The 18,232-nt window shown below is 48.3% G+C and overlaps 1 protein-coding gene across 1 annotated transcript in view; it reads left to right on the forward strand.

Moving 5' to 3' along the window:
• Nucleotides 1-9,869: 9,869 nt before the first annotated feature.
• The window catches only part of NEXMIF (neurite extension and migration factor), a 169,832-nt gene continuing 161,469 nt past the window's right edge, over nt 9,870-18,232 (forward strand). Inside the window, exon 1 of the mRNA XM_074601876.1 lies at nt 9,870-9,988. The gene's annotated coding sequence lies outside the window, so the exon portion shown is untranslated. The remainder of the gene's footprint in view (nt 9,989-18,232) is intronic.

Genomic DNA, 18,232 nt, shown 5'->3' on the forward strand with positions numbered 1-18,232 from the left:
TCTAAATCCAGCCAGTGCTCTTCTTTAAAATAGGTGCAAAAAAGAACATGGCCATAGAAAAAAATGTACCTGCCCAATCGCCCAACTGTTGCCAATGCAGGTTTTGAATCACAGATCGTACAACAGAGGTGGGCAAAGCTATGAGTATGGCAACAAATATGTGAAGGGAAGCCCTTGGCACTAAGCCGTGCCTTGCTGTGCAGCCAGATGTTTACCTAGAACCGAAGGAGAGCTCTGATGGGCCTGGTTGTGGCTGACTAATATGTTTCTTTACCCATTGACTAGCTGTTCATAAACAGAGGAAATGAACTAATTATTTAAAACGCCCAAACTCACCTAAGTGATAAAATTTAACTTTCCACTCTCTTCAAGAGCTTCTCCAGCAGGTTGTGGTTCTTTCCAAGGGCTCCATACCTTCTCACGGCCTTGGGTCAGATTGGGACAGAGCATCTCTGATCCTCTCGATGAGTCACCTTGAAGCTGCTCTTCAGTGCAGACTGGGAAGTGATCTTCATGGATCAGTCTGCAGCACGTGGCTGAGAGAGCTGGGGGGGTTCAGCCTGGAGAAGAGAAGGCTCCGCGGAGACCTTCCAGCCCCTGCCAGTCCCCAAAGGGGCTCCAGGAAAGCTGGGGAGGGACTCTGGAGCAGGGAGGGGAGCCATGGGACGAGGGGGAAGGGTTTTAAACTGAAAGAGGGGAGATTGAGATGAGATATTGGGAAGAAATCCTTTGCTGTGAGGGTGGTGAGCCCCTGGCCCAGGTTGCCCAGAGAAGCTGTGGCTGCCCCATCCCTGGAGGGGTTCAAGGCCAGGTTGGACGGGGCTTGGAGCAACCTGGGCTGGTGGGAGGTGTCCCTGCCCAGGGCAGGGGGTGGAACTGGGTGGGCTTTAAGGTCTGTTCCAGCCCAAACCATTCTGTGATTCTATATGGCACCATTTGATGTGGTGATCTGCTTCTAAAAGTGACAAAACCACTCCATCTCTGTAAGGATTAGCTGAAACATCTTAGAATGCCAAGGTACAAGAACAATATAATGTGCAACTCTCTAGGACCAGTGTGGGAAAAGTTTGATGTGAGCAGGGTGTGGTTACCTGAAACCTGATACTTTCATGAGCCAAAAACTGCATGTTGTGTGCCTGGGAAGCGCGTATGTGAATCTTTTCAGTGTGACTCAGCCTTTCTGGGAGAGTTGCCTCAAGTGCCAAGTCCATGTCTGCAGCCAGGCTCTCCGGTCACACACATCTTGACACCGTCTTTTCCCAGAGAAGCAGGAACAATGTAAGAAAATGATCACACGACTGGGAATATCTATTTGTCCTATAAGGAAGATCTCTCAAACCTTCTGAACGTCTAGACATCAGTCTAGATTAATGTCTGTGGATCTCGAAATCTTGGGACTGTCATCACAAAAGACACTCTAAAAAGGTTGGAAATTGAGACCTTGTCGTAAGTCCGAGGGATAATTGCCTGGCTCCCTTGTGCCAAGGCAAGGTGAGGTTGCTTCACGCAGGCGGTGCAATTACCTACTATACAAATGGAAAATGAAATTGCAACTTTGTGCGCGATTGTCGAGAAGACACACAAACCACCGTCTGTCTAGCAGAACTGCTGCCCTCTTCTTTGGAAGAAGAGTTTGCATTATTCTCTCTGGAAACAACAGATTTGAAGACGTTAATCTTCTTAAACGTGGCCTTTCATGGTGTCCTGTGAAAGATGGTGATCTAGGACGTGCTTACGCTGGTTTCTGCAGCTTTCAGTCTAACAGAGAGAAATCTCATCACCTGAGACCTCCTCGGGCGTTAGCGCGAAGCTAAAATTCAGATTGAGTTTACAGAGAGACCAAGCTGACAGCAGATACAGGGCTTAAATACGGGTTACGCGATGCGTTGGAGAGTGAATTGAACGGTCCTCCGCTCTTAAGATGGACTAAAAACTGAGTACGTGTTTTTCCCCTTTTTGATTATTCTTATTCAGATTAGGGGCAAGAAAGAAAAAAAAGTAATCATACCAGCGCTGTGTTCCCTGGAGGGAGATGTTCCTCCCTGTGTTCCCTGGAGGGGAGGAGGTCCTTTCCGGAGGCAGCCTGAGGCAGATTAACAGCCTATCTGTCCGCTAAGGTAAAAAAGAAAAAAAATAAAAAATTCACTGAGAAATTATGAATTAAAATTTTTTAAAAAAAGCCTTGGTTGTAATCACTCACCATAAAAACGTCCTTTAATTTTAACTTTAGTCTTAATTTTGGGGAAAGATGATGAGGGATGCAGGAAGTACATTTAATCTGTACTTACTGCCGTGTTTCTTTGTGGTTTTTGAAAGTAAGCATTTTGCCTTAAGAAAGAAGCTAAATTGGTTTGCACAGGTGTAAAGCTTTCCTTTTATTAATATTTAAACAAATGGGGGACCGTCACTGAACTGCAATTTAGTATTTTTTTTAATCAGTCTTGGTTGGATTGGAAAACATTTATTCTGTGAAGAAGCTATTAAAAAAAAAAAAAGATTTAACCTTAAAATAAATTAATAAAAATCTCTCGTGAAAATGCTGAAGCTAAGTGGAATGTTTCCAGAAAAATCAAGCGTTATTGTGATTTTTTTTAAGTGTGTGTAAAATAGTCCTGTCTTCCAAAAAGATGCTTGAAGTTGTTTGGATGGAGTTGGCATCTGCCAGAGTCGAGTCACACATAAGATAACATGATTGACCATTTTTGGCATAGGATGGTCTAAATTGGCTCATCTGTTGGCTGTCAGTCTCTTCTGAATTAGATCCAACTCTTTGTAGGCACGTTTCCATCTGGTTAAGTTTAGGACTCAAGCTGTTTATATATTAAAAAAAAAAAAAAGTATTTTGTACCAATAACAGTTTCTGGAAAAAGGTTTTTGCTTATGTTCCTGTGCATTTTGAAATCATTTGGTTTTCTTTACTGGTCAAAATAACCTTCTAAAGAGTGAAAGATGATGTGCCCGTGTATTATGGACCCTTGAAACACGCAATTAAAATGGAAAGAATTTAACGTTTGTATACATACGTATTTAAATATATGCATATATACATGCATATAATTCGATAAAGTGCTATTCTTCTAAATTGGAAAACCAGATTTTAAGTCTGATAATATTTTAGCTATGTGCATTAGGAAAGTAGGATGAATACATGCTGTTACATTCGCATTGAGTCTTTCTAAGATTGGCCTTGCATTATTTTTATTCTGAACATTAGCCATCTGGCACAGTGTGCTGCAGTATTTAGTGCCACAAATAATAATGAAAAATATGGTAATATCTCATGATACTTTAACGTAAAAATATAAGACAGAGGGTATAAAGCTTTGGGCGTATAATCTCCAAGCTGCCAAAGCATGTTGTTCCCTCTGCCCTTGTTTTCCATAAACGATTCTTTGATTGGAGACAGCAGTGGTAATAAGAAAGTCATTGGTTAATGCACGTTAATGAAACTGCATTTCTTGTAGTTAATGAACTCCAGCTCTGAAGAACAAGGAGTAGGAAAACCGCCAAGATTTATACCTTCCTGTTCAGGTAGATGTGGGCACATCCGAGAGGGACGAGAAAAAGGTATTTGACTTCAGACATAGCGGAGAGGGCTCTGGCTTTTGCACATCGGACGAGCCCCATAGAAATGCCTGAACTTGAAACAAAACAGCCTTTTCCTTCTGTCTCCCCACATCAAAATAGGATGATGAGGCTGTTGCATATTCAGCAAAACTGTTGTTCTCGCTGTAGTTAAGTTGCATAATTAGATGGGGCTTAAATGAGACAAGAGCTAAGCTGTAGGGATGCTGTAGGCCGATGCAGAGGTGAATCGCAGGCGAACTCACAGAACTTCTGAGCTCTCGGTGCTTCAGGAAAATAGTTCCAGGATGGTTCGGTTCAAAGGAAGCGAGCGCTGTCACGAACGTGCATTTTAGAGAAACCTCTCGCTGGGAAGATGAATTTACGTATTTCTCTAAGGTTGGATTTATTTTTGAAGATTGGCCAAGCAGCAATTTGGATGGCGAGACCCATGTGGCCACGTTACGTCGCTGCCCTGTCTGCGTTAAAAACAACCATTTTCATCAGCCCTGCTCCCTGCAACCTCTGTTTGCTCCTGGAGCATCCTCTAGCCTTGAAGCAGGAGCGTAAAGCGTAAGGTGCCTCCAGCACAGGGAGCTTAATGTGTCCTAAAGAAATGAACTCGTTTATGAGAACACTAACGTAACAACTCCATCAGCAATGAACAGGACTTGACTTTCTTCTGTTTTCGTGCAGCCCAACCCAAACGGAGAGAGCAGCGTAAGATGAAAGATGGCAGTGCTAAACAAAGTGTGAGTTTCCACCTGTTAACCAAGAGTCCTCGGCAGCTCTTCTGACTCTGCCGTCTTCATCCCGGAGTCTCAGATGGCAGCCAGCTTGGCCAGAGCAGCAACTAGGTTTGGACTACGGGATATCCAGAAACATCTACTGCATCTCTGCGGTTCATTAGTCCAGCGCACAGAGCAGAGGTGTCCAACCTCATCTGGGTCACGAGATTTACTGCCCGCGAGCAGACCAAGTCTATAATGAATCCACAGCGGGGATGACTTTTTCCCGGCGAGTGCTGGACCAAGGGCCGATGCCTGAGCAGCCAATGAGGTGTGCACAGGCTGCGTGGGGCTGCCTGCGCGCGTGGCGAAGTTCTGTGCAGAAAGGCAGGAGCCCTCAACCAAGGGAGTCACCACCATCTAGAGAACACCATCCGTCCGTTCCAGTTCATATTCACCCCTCTGGCTGCGTCCCCTCCGTGGGCGAAAGGAGGTGGGAGTGCAGAAGGGGCTCTGGGACGCTGACGGCGATACGGCATTGGGAGTTTCAGCCTGGGGGCTCTCGAGAGCCCAAGGGCTCCACAGCTCTGCTGCTGCCATTGGTCGTGCTGCCTCAGAAGCTGCCGTTCAACGTTATCGTCCCTCTTGCCTTCGCCTCAGCTTTCTACTTGGACATATCCTGATCCTTTTGCCTTCTCCAGGTTTTGTTCTGACCTGTGCTCTGGCTCACTGCAAATACACCAGGCTGTTCTTGAGCCTTTTCTGTTGTTGCTGGTTGGTTTTCTTTTTTTTTCCCCCCCTTTTTCCCCCCCTCCCCCTGCTGATCCAGTAGCCTCCCCCAAAGTGGCCAGGGTTGTTAGTCCTGCCAAGGAAACGAGAGAACACAGAGCCTTCTGTCCGCAGAGCATTCGTCTTGGCCAAGGCACAAATGTAAGCTTTTATTTCCTCCTGTTCAGAAGCCACCAATAATGAGGGGTTTGGCTGTGGAAACATGGTAAGACAAATGCACAATTGCAAGAACGATTTGCAATTTGAAGTTGAAATTTTGGGAGGGGGGGGGAAATGGAGAAATAGATATGGACTGATGTGCCCATGAGCAGCTCAGTTTTAATGTTGCATTGGGCCACGGGAGCCTCAGAGGCTATTGGCCTGCTGGAACTTTCTGACCTGCATAGGGAGGTTTTTAAGCTTTGTGCAGGAGTTGCAAGGGAGGGCTGGGGTTTTTGGGTGGAGGGGGTTGACTGGTGGAGCAAGGAGCACATCAAGGAATGGAGAAGCCTGGAAAGCTGATCTGGGACCCTCCTCACTTTCCTTCCTTCTATAGCTCTGCCAGGCCCATGGGACATTTGTCTTGCCCAGGGAGGTCACCAACAGCCTTGAACTTCTTCCGAGTGTTTGTGGAACATCACCCATCAGGTAAAGAGAAGGTCTGGGCTAAACAGCAGCCCTGTTTCTCCAGCTCCTCTTAGCCAGCACACTGGAAGGGGGATGCAAAGAGATGGGAGTGTTGAGGGAGTCTTTCTGCAACCAGTGGTGTTTGTAATGAGCACCTGTTTTGGGTAGGGTTTTGATGTTTTTTTGATAAAACTCTAAGGCTTGCCAGGTGTGACAGACAGGAATGGAGAAATTCATTGTGTGTCAGTTCATGATTCCAGCTTTGTTTCTTCTTCAGGAATTGCTTCAGCCTCAGTGAGAATGAATCACTCTTTGCAGGCTCAGCATTATTTCCCGCAGCATACAGTCAGTTTTGAATCGCGCACCAGGACAGAGGAAGGAAGGAAGGAGGAGACAGGGTGAGTCCCTCACCCACCTGAATCAAACCTCCCCCCGGCATGAGTGCCTCCTGTTCTGTCAGTGGTCTGCATTACACCCTTCTCTTTCAGAAGTTGGTCCTGAAAGTTTGACAGAGTGGGGGTAGAAATTCTCTCCAGCTCCTTGTGGTAGGACGGGGTAGGAGGGTGATGACTCCTGTTAGCCTGCTGCCTGTTGCTCTGTTGATAAGGTTCACAACATCTGGGCAGCTTTCTGCTTGAACCGTGGTTTTCCAGGCTTACCCAAGAGCGTTGGATTTGAGATCTTCGAAAACCATGTTTGTGTTGTACTTGTGCCACGGGCAAACCAGCATCCTCCTGCGAACCTCTGCTTTTCCCTCTGGCACTGTTTAGCAGAGGAGCTGTGTGTGGCAGAAATGAATCAGGCCATGCCAAAGGACGGATTTAACCCTTATTGGGTATGAGGCTCCCAGGCGTCAGGAAAAGGAGAAATGATCTTGAAACAGGGGCCTGGAGAACTGGAACCACCGTGGCATTGCCCTCTTGCCATAATCGGGGTTCTGCTATTTTAGCCTCTGACTCCTGCTTCCTAGACAGACAAGCAAGCGCAGGCTCGCGGCATTTCTATGTGTCTGGGCACACGGATTTTGTGTGAAGACAGCTGGGAGGATGGGACAGATGTAAATGTCTGATCTGCTCCGTCTTACAGGTTGTAGTGAATGATTACGATGCGCGTTGCAGCTGCACTGTATTGGGGAGGTCAGGAGAGCAGCGAGGGCATGCGGCAGGGCAGAGCGAGGCGCTGGCTGGCATTGCAATCGCTCCTTGCTCAGGGTTTTTGTTGATCTCTTCCTGCCAAAAGGAGTTTTCTTAGCACCTTGTTCTCGCACCTGTTAAGTCTCTTTATTTGACAGTCTGGAAAATTAATACCCAGCCAAGGTGGGTAGTGCACTTCCATCACGTCAGTGCGTTCCTTACATCTGTTTGTGGCCGTACATAAAAAGATCACAGTGCACAGACTGTTAATTTTTAAGATTGCCCAAGACGCTGTGCAGAATGTTATGCTGCTGATTGATTAGTATTGTGGTAGTTCTGTAATTGAAATACCTTAAATGAATAGCGTGTGGATAAGTGAAAGGCATTATATTGTATCACAGCCACAAGGATAATCTTTGAGCCTTATGTTTGTGTTCTCTCTAAAAGACGGTATTTAAATAAATACCTGGGTTGTCATCTTCCAAACCGGATCCAGGTGCAATGCTTATCTAATTGAATGTATCTTTTCATCTCTGCGACGGCTCTCCCCACGCTTACGTCTAATCTTATCCATGTGATTATATTCTGCTGATTGCTGCAGTCGCCACCCTCCCTGCACGCAGCACCGCCACTGTCTCCTCTCCAAAGACCTCAGGAGGAATTGGGTGGGTATGAAAGACTTGGGTGACAGTGCCCCGGTGCTTCCAGTCACACATTTCCCATGAGGTGGCACAGCAGAGGAGCCGCCAGCGTCTCTTGTGTGCCTTCGGTGGCATGTCTGAAGGTGGTAGCCTGTATGCAAGTGTGCTGGTGGCAGAGTGACTGAGGGAAAAACCTCACGAAATTTTGAAAGTGGTTAATGAACACCACCCAAATGTATGTTTATTTTACTGAGCACTGCCAGGTGCGCTGTCACTGTCTCACCTGACCCTGATTAATTACTGTACTACATTAATCTTTCTGTCAAGTGTGTATGTGTGTGTGTTTACAAAATTAAATGCAGTATTATGGTAGAGATTACAAACGTGCAAAGCTATAGGAACTGTGTGATTTCCACAACAACCTGGTGATGCTGCAGAGGAAAACTGTAACTGAGGACAGGACTGGGAGGTGCTACTGCCATGCCAATGACTTGCCCTGTGGCCTTAGTCAAATCGCTTACTGCTCGCCTCGGTTTCTACATGGGGGGTAATACTTCCAAGGATGTGCCCTGCTGCAGTGGGAATGAATCGTTTACTTGCACGTGATGTATAGCAAACCCTGTGTACCACTGTTAATGAAGGACAAATTAAATTATTTGCTTATTTTGCAGTACTGGAAGTTAATGCGTAAAGTGCTCTGAATTCAGAGTGCATTACATATGTCGCGATAGGCTGTTCCTGTTTTATTGCTGCATATACACATGGGGCTCTCCTGTGCCGTGAGAACCGAGACCAAAGTGATGGATATTTGAAAATTTTAGTCACAGTATTACCTAATTGACTTTTTCGACTGTATGCGTTGGGTTGTCTAGGATGAAAAGGCAGCAGAATTTTGTGTGAGCTCAAGTGGTAACTGAAGAATAGGAGCCTCTGTTAAATATCACAGTGAATTTAATTAAACCAAAAGGCTAATACTCATCTTGCTTTTCAATTGCAGTTAAAATACTTGTGTCTGGTTTGCTTTCTATTTGCTACACAATTCTGTTGATTCAGAAGATATAATAACAAAACTTTCCTCTGGTCCCCGGTGCAATAACTCTGGACATGGTGCACGTGCGAGGCCGGCAGTGCTGCAGATGTCATGGAGAAATAGGGCCGCAATACCAAAGGCGGTTGTGGGGGTCCTGTGAGAATGGATGTACGTTATAAGCTCGCAGGCTCGTTTCTCTCACCCTCCTGTTCCGCAGAAGCCAGTGTCGGGCGAGTCCCTGCCATCCCCTTCGGGTGCCTGGCACCTCAGCGAGTCCTGAGGCTGCTGCTTCCTTTCAGTGAACACCTACCTGAATGTAAAGCATAGTTGTAGAAGCTTTATTAATAACGTGGTAATGAAAATAAATCAGAAGAGCTTTGCCCCTGATTTGCCACCCCTCTCCCCTGTTCACTTCTGGCATCTATTGGAGAATTTCTCACTTTAGAGAATTTCTCATTTTAGAGAATTTCTCCCTTTAGGGATTTAAACGGGCCCGGCGGGGTTCCGGGCCGTGCTCTGAGGGAGCGGTACGGGGGCCCGGCGTTGCCATCCCCACGGTGCCGCCGGGGCCCGGGCCCCTGCAGCCGCCTCCATTGTAAACTACCTGCCGCTACGGGCCTTCCCTCCCCTTCCCGGCACCGAACGAGCTGCGGGTGAAGCGCCCACCATCTTCCCTCCCCTCACGTACCCTGATAACCGGCACCGCCGGTGCGCTGTCCCCGTCCCCTCCCCCGTCATTGCCCCGGGGGCCGCTGTCCCTCTGGCCGGGGCGGGCAGGCCAAGCGGGGGCCCGCTGCCCCGTCCTGCCCCTCCCGGAGGCGGCGGTACCTGCCCGGGGCTCTGCCGGCCGCTGAGGCGAGGTGAGGCGAGGCCGCCCCGCCCCGCTCCGCCCCGCCGGGGCCCGGGCCCGCGGCCACGCGCCCTTTATGCCCGGTGGCGGCGCGGCGCGCGCTCCCGCCGAGCCGAGGAGAAGGGCGGCAGGGGGGGGTGGGGTGTAACGGGCGCCGGTCCCGCGGCTGAGGGAACAATAGCAGCGGCGCTGCCCGGCACCTCCTGAATGGGCACGGGCGGCCGGGGTGGGGGAGCCGGCGGCGAGGGAGCGGCGGCGGAGGAGGAGGAGGCGGCGGCGGAGGGGCGAGGCGGGAGCCGCCGCCGCCCCCTCAGCGGGGAGCGCGGGGCCGGGGCGGGCGGGCTGTGAGGTGCGGGGGCGGGGGGGCGCCCGGCCGTGAAGGCGGAGGGGCCGGGAGCGCTGGCTCCGCCGCGGGCCCTGTGGCGGCGGCGGCGGCTGAGGGGGGGGGCGGGGAGGAGGGGCGCGGGGGCCGGCGCGCGGGGGGCGGGGGCCGGCGCGCGCGGGGCGGGCGCGTCCACCTGCGCGCGCCGGGGCCCCGGGCGCATGGAGCAGCGCTGAGCGCCGCAGCCGCCGCCACCGCTGAGGCGGGCGGGGGGGGGGACCCGCCGGCCCCGCGCCACCGCCACCGCCGCCCTCCCGGCGCTGAGGTGAGTCCCGCCGCGCCGGCGGCGCCGCCGCTTCATCCTCCCCCCCCCCCCCCCCCCCCATTCCCTCCCTCCTCACGCCGCGGGGAGGAGGCCGGGGTGAGGGGAGGTGGGGGGGGGGAGGGGATGCTGATGGCGGTGCGGAGGCCTGCGGGGAAGTTGCGCGGCGGCGGAAGGAGCGAGGCGGGCGGTGTGTGTGTGTGTGTGTAGGGGGTGAGGTGGGGGGGGCGGTAAATTGGCGCCTCCCCGGTGTGTGTGTCCCCCCTCCGGGCAGGTGCCGCCGCCCCACCGGGCCCCGGGGGGAGCGCGTCCCCCATCCATCCCCCCACCCCCCGGTGCCGCCTCCGCCTCCCCTCAGGCCCCGGCGGGGTTTATTTACTGCGGGGTGTGTGTGTGTGTGTGTGCACTTACTTCAGCCTCGGCCAGAACAAAAAAAATAATAATAAAGGAGGAGGGGGGGGGAATAGGATTTTTTTTTTTTTTTTTTTTTTAAAAAAGCCCCAGCCCTGGAAGTAACTGTCATTCCGCGTATTAAACTGGCAAACTGGCTAATCAAATAAAACTGGCTCATTGTCTGAAACTCTATCCCAGCGAAAAATGCGGCTGTGAATATAATTAACCATCTGTCTAGCGAGCGGCGGCGAATTGGGTTCGTGCGGTTTTTTATTCCGGTCTCTCCCCATTCCCGCACCGCCGAGCGCCCGTGCCACGGCGGCGGCGATGGTGGCAATGTGTTTTGCTTACTAAGTGTAAGATGTGCCCTGCGTGGGTGATGCTGAACCGGGGAGAGAGGGGGGGACACACCACGAAGTCCTCCTCTCCGGAATGGACCGCGCTGGGGGCGAGCCGTAGGGTTTCTGATAGATGAACCCAAACAAGGCGTAAACGGGACCGGCGATGAAAGCAAAGGTTGGGCCATTTCTCTCGGCGGTGCTTCCCGCTCGGATGGGTGCGTATGTGGGGAATGGGTGGATGGGTGTCGTCGGTGGGAGTGGGGCCAGCCAAGGCCTGGGTGAGCCTCTTGCAGGAAAACAAAACGGCTGTGCGGTTCGGAAATCTTCCCCGAGGTTTTCCCCCCGAAACCTCTGTGCAACCATCAACATCCTGGTACTCAGCCGTGCCTTCTCGGCGCTGGAGGTACCTGCTGTTATCGCCGGAGCGGCGTGGTAATGCGGTAACCGCGGTGCCCACAGCAAAGAGTCTGCCGGAAAGTGAATCCTCTCTCTGCCTGTACACATGCTCCTGCTTGGTGGGTTTTATTTTGGTTTGGGTGAGGGAAGAATACAGAAACTTAAAAAAAAATAAAAAATAACGGCAGCGCTCAGGCAGGTAGGATGCAATTTAAAGTCACTTCAGCTAATACCCCATGCAAGACTACGTTTGTTAAGGTATGTGAACTGTGCATAAGGCAGCAGTCTTTAGTGAATCACTTTTTTAAAAACAAATACTTGACAAAAGAACCAGACTTGCAAAATGGATAACAATTATGTAAGCCCATAGTAGGTTTTGATGTATGTCAAGTCTGTTAAATAAATCAACCTGTTCAGTGAATAAATCTGCTATGCACCAATGCTTTATTTATTTTTTTTTAAGGGAATAAACCTGCCTGTGTATTTAAGATGTTTCTACTGAGCATGTGAATCTTACGGCCAAGCCCTGTAGCTGCCAGTGACACAAGACAAATCCGGGGGGAGGGTGAGGTGCAGGAGCGTGGGGAGGGAGGGGGCACGCTAAGTAATAAGATGGGTATTAAAAATATACAAAGATGTGCATAAGGATTCCTAGCGATAAAATTCTCACTGATCCATGTCTTGATGGAGTATTTGCTTTGCAGTGGCAATGGCCCATACAAAGCTACATTGATTTAGCTTTCTCTGTTCACGATGGCAGTTCTGGTGAATAATTATTTTCCCAAAAGCCCTAACTAAGGGAAGAAAGAGAGTCCCTGCTTGGCCTACACAGTAGTACAGTATCTTTGAAAGCGCGTATCCGGCTGCAAATAAAGAGAGCCAGTTCAAGTGTTACTACACTCAGCAGAAATAAAAGGGATGCAGAAACGGGGAGCAACCGGCCGGGTTCCCTGTCCGTGTGCCTTGTCCCCCTTTCCTTCTCCGCACCTCACCCGGTGCTTTGCTTTGGGGGGTGCAGAGGGGGGATTTTTGTGGTTTTGTTTTTCCCTTTTTTTTGCGGTTGCCTTGTGGAGGCGAGGCTCCGGCAGCCCACGGAAACGTTGAGTTTTGAATGGTGAGGAGACTCTTTCAGATTAAAAAAAAAATAAATAAAAGATTATGGTAGGTGGATTTTAGCTTCCATGGCTGGTACAGGGACAGGGACTACATTTGTGTGGGGCAGTGCTTTGATGGTGTCCTCCTCTTTTGAGGTGGTGATGCCTTGTGGATGTTTTGGTGATCGGTCACATGCGTATCTTTCGTGTCTTTGGAAAGAAACGTATGAAAAGACTTAAATTTGTTTGCAGGCCCAGGAAGGACACAGGTGAGGCTTGAGGAGAAAGCATTCCCAAACAAAGGGGTCCGACTCAGGTTGGCATCTTGGGTGCAGGACGCAACCATCGGTACAAGGTGCAGCAGCACTTCCCAGAAAATAAGGCTTTTCCATTGTAGACAGAGAAATAACAAACCAACCGTGCCAATTTCCCCAAGCACAACAGCGAACCATCCCCTTAAAGTTTATGCCCTGTCGCAAACAAAAAGCAATGATAGGAAATGATCTTTTCCTTGGGCAGGATCCAGGGAGGAGAGCCATGGGTACCGCAGACCTTGCCCTAGTCCTCGCACGGGGGCTGTGTGGAGGCTGCTGTAGTTGGGTTTGTGTTTGGCCCTGGGAGAGGCGGGTAGTTTGACTGTTAAACACAGCAAAATTGCTACTGCTTCTCAGTAATGATGATTTTCGGTCTGTGAGGGAATTTAAAAAAAATATTTTGAGAATTGGGAGTGAAATAATTTTTATATAATCCACCTGTTACGTTCAAAGTCCTGTATTTTCACCTGGGAGAGGATCGCACTTTTTTATTTTTATGCTAGATCTTTGTGTACTTTTAGCCCCGCTTGAGTTGGCTTTATAATCATTACCTATGTATACAGTCAGGTGCTTGACGAGCCTGATTTTGTGGAAGCTGCCAGCAGTGAGTAAATGAGCCATGTGGCATAAAACTGAGCGAACCATGTTTTGTTGGTGCCTTGCTCTCCCCTCCTTCCTCTGAGTTAGTCGTAGGCACCCGTGGTGTCACCTGTGCCGGGGTTTGGGATGTCCTAGTGCAGGGACCTGGCTGATCCATTACCTTTAACGTGGTGCAAGAGGTGTGGTGGGATCTCAGCCCTTTGATTTTAGGGCTCCTGGGTGCCATTACAAGAAAACGTTAAATAATTACCATGTGTTATGTAGAAAGCGATGAAGTTACAGGTGCTAAAGATGATAAACTGGTTTAAGCATCCAGGCGTTGGGCGTGGGTTTTTCCTGAAGGATGCAGGAATTAAGCATAAGCCATCCCGCTGTCAGTGCCAAAGTGTTGGTACCATCGGTTCCCTGCCTGTGGACATGATGAAAAATTGGGAGTATGTGGTAAAGCTGAGCCAGGGTGAAGTTTGCGGGAGGAGCTGTCAGTTCCCGCAAATCAGTGTTGAACCCGTCTGTGTGCCTTATCCTCCGCAAAGTCGTCTTATGAACAGCAAGAGAAGGTGGCTTTAGTTCGGTAGCGCTTTGGAGGGCGAGGTGGTAGTGCTGGGTAGATTTTGTTTGCAGTTCAGGGGAGTAGCATGTAATCTGTGTAATACTGCTTTTGTGTGCCTCTATTGCAAATTGATGTCTGGGGAATGACATGTAGCAAAGGCTCTAGACCAGCAGGTCTCTGATATTTTTGTAGCAATGTCTTTTTATTCAAAGCAGGTGTCATGGAGATCTTTCATCCCAGGATTTCTTTCATCCCTGGCGTTTGTTAGCTTGTGTTAAAACTTTAAATCTCGAGAATTTGTTGTGTACAGAAGGTGTTCTCATATTGCTTTCGCATGGGCTGAGCCGGATGATTATGCAGTCTCCAAACAGTGATACGTATGAGCTGGATCTGTGTCTGCATTGCACCGTCAGCCCTGCGAATAATAGAGGGATGTAACCCAGTGCCCTCCAGTCGCAGGAATGGTCCCTGCTGGCTGTGTCGGGGACGCTGCGGGGACGCCTGGGAGCGGGCAGCCATGGGGGGTGTTTTTCCCAGGCAAAGTTTTCTTCTGACCCTTAAGTATTCAGGAGATGATTTATGCCCAGCGATGTGAGCTAGTAGTTGCAGTCTTGTTTGGTTTTGACAAAGGTCTGGAAATGCTTTTTACTATAAGATGCCCTATTTGCTTAATTTATCCAAGCTCTTGTCTCGATGGTCTCCCATGATAGAGAATTCTGCTGGCTAATTGTTTCCTTTCACTGATCCTGTGTTTCTTTTTTTTTGGTGTATTTTGTTTTGTTTGTGCTTTATCTTCAGAATATTGGTGAATGTGTCACTATAAGTTTCTGATCGATCTTCTTGTGTGGATTTACTGCTGTTACCCCTTGGGAGGGTAGGACCATGGGAGGGTAGGACCATGCTATGCTAGACCACAGGGGATTGGCATTGCTTCTGCTTGGACCCCAGTTGATTCATTTACCAAATCAGTTTTAACACCTTTCTGAGTTGTCATTATCATTACTGTGACCATGTTCTCTGCAAATAGCTGTTGTTCTCCCTAGGCATGAGACCAAGAGCATCTCTGTCTTAAGAGTCTGAGAGAGCTTGAGGTCGGACTGCTGGATGTCACCTTGCAAGGCGCTGCGATGCCAGTCTTCAGCGTGTCATTGAAACAGTCAGGAACAGCAGAGGTTGTATGCTTGGCCTGGACACTGGTTGGGGTTTTTTTTTGCCAATTTATCAGTTTTCTCACCTTGTTTATGTAGAGCCTCTGTATGCAGAATGGCTCCTCATGTGTGGGTTGCCGATTCATGTCGTGAAGGTCATCCTTACTGCTTTGTGGTGTTCACTGCTGTTGTCTGAAGCTATTACACGCTTCTCCACTGAGACAGTTTGAGAGGGGAGTGTCAGGATTTCTAAAATAAAACAAAATAGTTGAGGCAATTTCTACCTGCCCTCTCCCTTGGGGTAAGAAGATTCTCATGTACTAAAACCCAAGCATTGTCACTGTAGTTTTCCTGGTGTGCCGAAATGGGTGAGAAGGTGTCTGATGCTATGAGACTGTTGCGTTTTTGAAGGCATTCAGACTCTCAGATGGAGGTTATCAGAAAAATCAGCTCTTGTGAAACTTGCAGGACATGGCTAGACTTTCAGGAGTGCCAGGAGGTGGCTTGGTGGACTGTAGGGTACCACTCGGTGTGGAGCATTCGGTGAGAAATTGTTTCATTGCCTATGTGACACCTAGGCTCTTTGGAGGCCAGCACGTAAACTTCCAGCCCTTTCTTAGTCAGGTGTCTGCCATGCTTGGGAGTTGCCTTTGGAGTTGCATACTTAGAAATAAAAAAATCAAATTCCTTTCCTTGCTCTTGGAAGGTTTTAGATTGAGAGTTACAAGGCAGAAGAACCGAATGTAGAAAAGACAAGCTCTGTGCATAGATTTTGTTTCCTGTACAGTGTCCCAGTGAATGACTTGAGTCTTTGATGGAGAAGAGACGCTGAAGCCTTATGAAGGGCCTGTTTATTGGCATTAATTATTTTTTATTAGTTACAGCATCCGTAGTCCGTTGGCAGTAGAAGAGCCCAAAGTAAGAATATTAAATCTTCAGAAGTTTTTCAAAGCTTGCATTTTTCATAAGAAGCTTGTGAAGCTTCAAATCTAAAGCTTCCAAAGCCTTTTTTTTATTCTTCAGAAGTGCCACTGAAGCTCTTTTTTTAATTTTTAGTATTTTAGCTGAAACTATAAGTTTTATACATCAAAAAAAAATGGTTCTTTCACATCCATTGCATTGGCCCCAGTTTTCAGGTCTCTCGCTGGGTCAGCTAGATCCTCTGCAAGCATCGACTGTACTCTATAGACCAGGTGTGTGTACCCTTTGCTACCAATTTACTGTCATTTTTCTCCTCTGATTAGGATTTTACTCTGTGGCTGGTAGCAGGCTGAAGCACATGCCGACATGAAAGGTGCGTTTGTTTGCAACCGGCCAGTTAGGACAATACTTGACCTTCACAGTTGTTGAATAACTTCAGAGAAATACTTAACTGCTTCACGGAAACATGGGTTGTGGGTGGGAGTTTAAAAAGTACAAAGTGAATATGATGTCTGTTTGGCCAGCTAGCAGCACTCGTTCCCTGTAAGGTCATGTTTTAATACTCTGAATATTCATTTAAGGTTCATGCCGGTATTCCGATGGCAATACAGATGGATGCTTGGTCTTATTTCATATTGCTTCAATTAGAGCAATTAGTACTCTTGGCCCTCTCTGAACCTTGAGGGTAAAAATGAAAATTGCTTTTTTTCAGGGTGGTCGCCGTTCTCATTTATGTGAAGAAAAAATGTTGGGGAGTGGGATTGTTTTAGCTACAAAAAGTTGTGATGTGGTTTGTTGTTGTCTTTTTTTTTTTTTTTAAATGTTCTACTTACAGTACATGAACAGGTTGACTTCATCAATAGCTGTGCCTTTAACGTGGAAGGACGGGTAGAATTTTCGGGAAGCTCAGAAAGGAAAGTCTGCTGCTGACCACAATTTTTCAGCTCATATTAAAGCAAACAAGCAAACCCCTATCTTCTTGACACCGCTGGCTCTGTAGGGAGCAACACGCAATAATTTCCCATGGTTTGTTTATGTCTGTATCTAAGGAAATCCACTATACCGAAATCACCTGTCCATGTAGTGGCTTGTCTTAGGTTCTTTGTGTGTGTGATATATTAATTTTGAAGTACATTGAGCATACATTGCCAACTTGTGCAGAAATACAGCAGATGATGATACAAGCAGCATGGCTAATGTATAATACTGGAATTTAGGACCATTACTAGCCCACGGTGCCTACGAGTTTATCTGAAGCAGAGGAGCCACGTGGTGTTAACCCAGCCAGGCATGGCAAATGCGGAGAAACCCGTCAGCTGAAACCTTCCACAGAAAAAATAATTTGTCCTAACCCAGTAACCTTCACTTACTTAATTGTCTTATTTGTCTGGTTAGCTTTTCATTTGATGGAGAGTTTGTACTGCGGTAAAAACAGTTTTGTTTATTGTGGCTGTTTCTTTCTTTAATTTGTGCTAATTCCTTGCCTGTTTCTTTCTGGGTTTGAACCGGGCCTGTCTCGTCTCAGCTGTTACAAGTGCCAGCCTTTGTGCACGTGAACGGGAGTCTAGGCAATCCACTGTATTTCTAAGAAGACTCAGGTTTGAAAGGGTGAATTTTTTGATTGGCTTGATCACTCCATCTCAGAATTTATTGCTGTATTAGGCAACGCAAAGTTGTGTTTCGGGATTTACCCTCAGGTTATAGTTTATGTCTGTATACAATGTTGAGCTAAGAGCCATGTGCTACTTACGGTTCCTCCTTCTTCTGTAGAGGGTTGTTTGAGACCTGGTGCTTAATGATCAACAGGGTATAGTGCTGATTTTACCCCTCTGAAGCATTTCTGGGTTTAGAGGAAAGATGCGGGTACTGGTCATGATGCAGAGCTGAATGTAGGGTTAGTTTGTGACTGATGTGTTGGCTGTTATGCGGTTACCGGTATATGGAATTACTGATTCTGATTCACATGTTAAGCAAACCCTCCTATCCCGGTTCCCCTCTCAGTTGTTTTTTCCTCTTTTCCTCCCTTGTTTATGACGTTTACCTCTATATGCACAATCTGCCTGCACGTGTGCTGGATTCCCTCATTGCTAATACTAGGATGAGGTTAAGACTTCCTAAAGGTTAGTTCAGGATGAATTCTGAAGCATCCTGGATTAACTTTTCAACTACTGGAGGTGGTCTGGAGGGGAAGGTCTGCAACACGAGCGGCTTCAGGCTGTGAGCAAAAACCCCAAGTGCAGGCTCTATCTTGGGACGTTCAACCCCAACCCTCTCAATGCCAATGGAAAAGCCAAGAGTAGGAATGGAGGAGGATGGCCCCTAGGAGGGGTTAGGGTTGGTTGACCACCTAGGTGATGCTGGAGCGACATAGTAAGTGTGATGTTTCAGTGTCAGTGGTGGGGAGAAGAAGAAAATGCTGCTTAAATTGTGCTTTGAAGTTGCTTGCCCAGCGTGCTACGGAAAAGTCTTCATCTGCATTGTGATCAATAC

The sequence above is a fragment of the Larus michahellis genome, chromosome 9 (assembly GCF_964199755.1).
Source record: "Larus michahellis chromosome 9, bLarMic1.1, whole genome shotgun sequence".
Lineage (NCBI taxonomy): Eukaryota > Metazoa > Chordata > Aves > Charadriiformes > Laridae > Larus > Larus michahellis.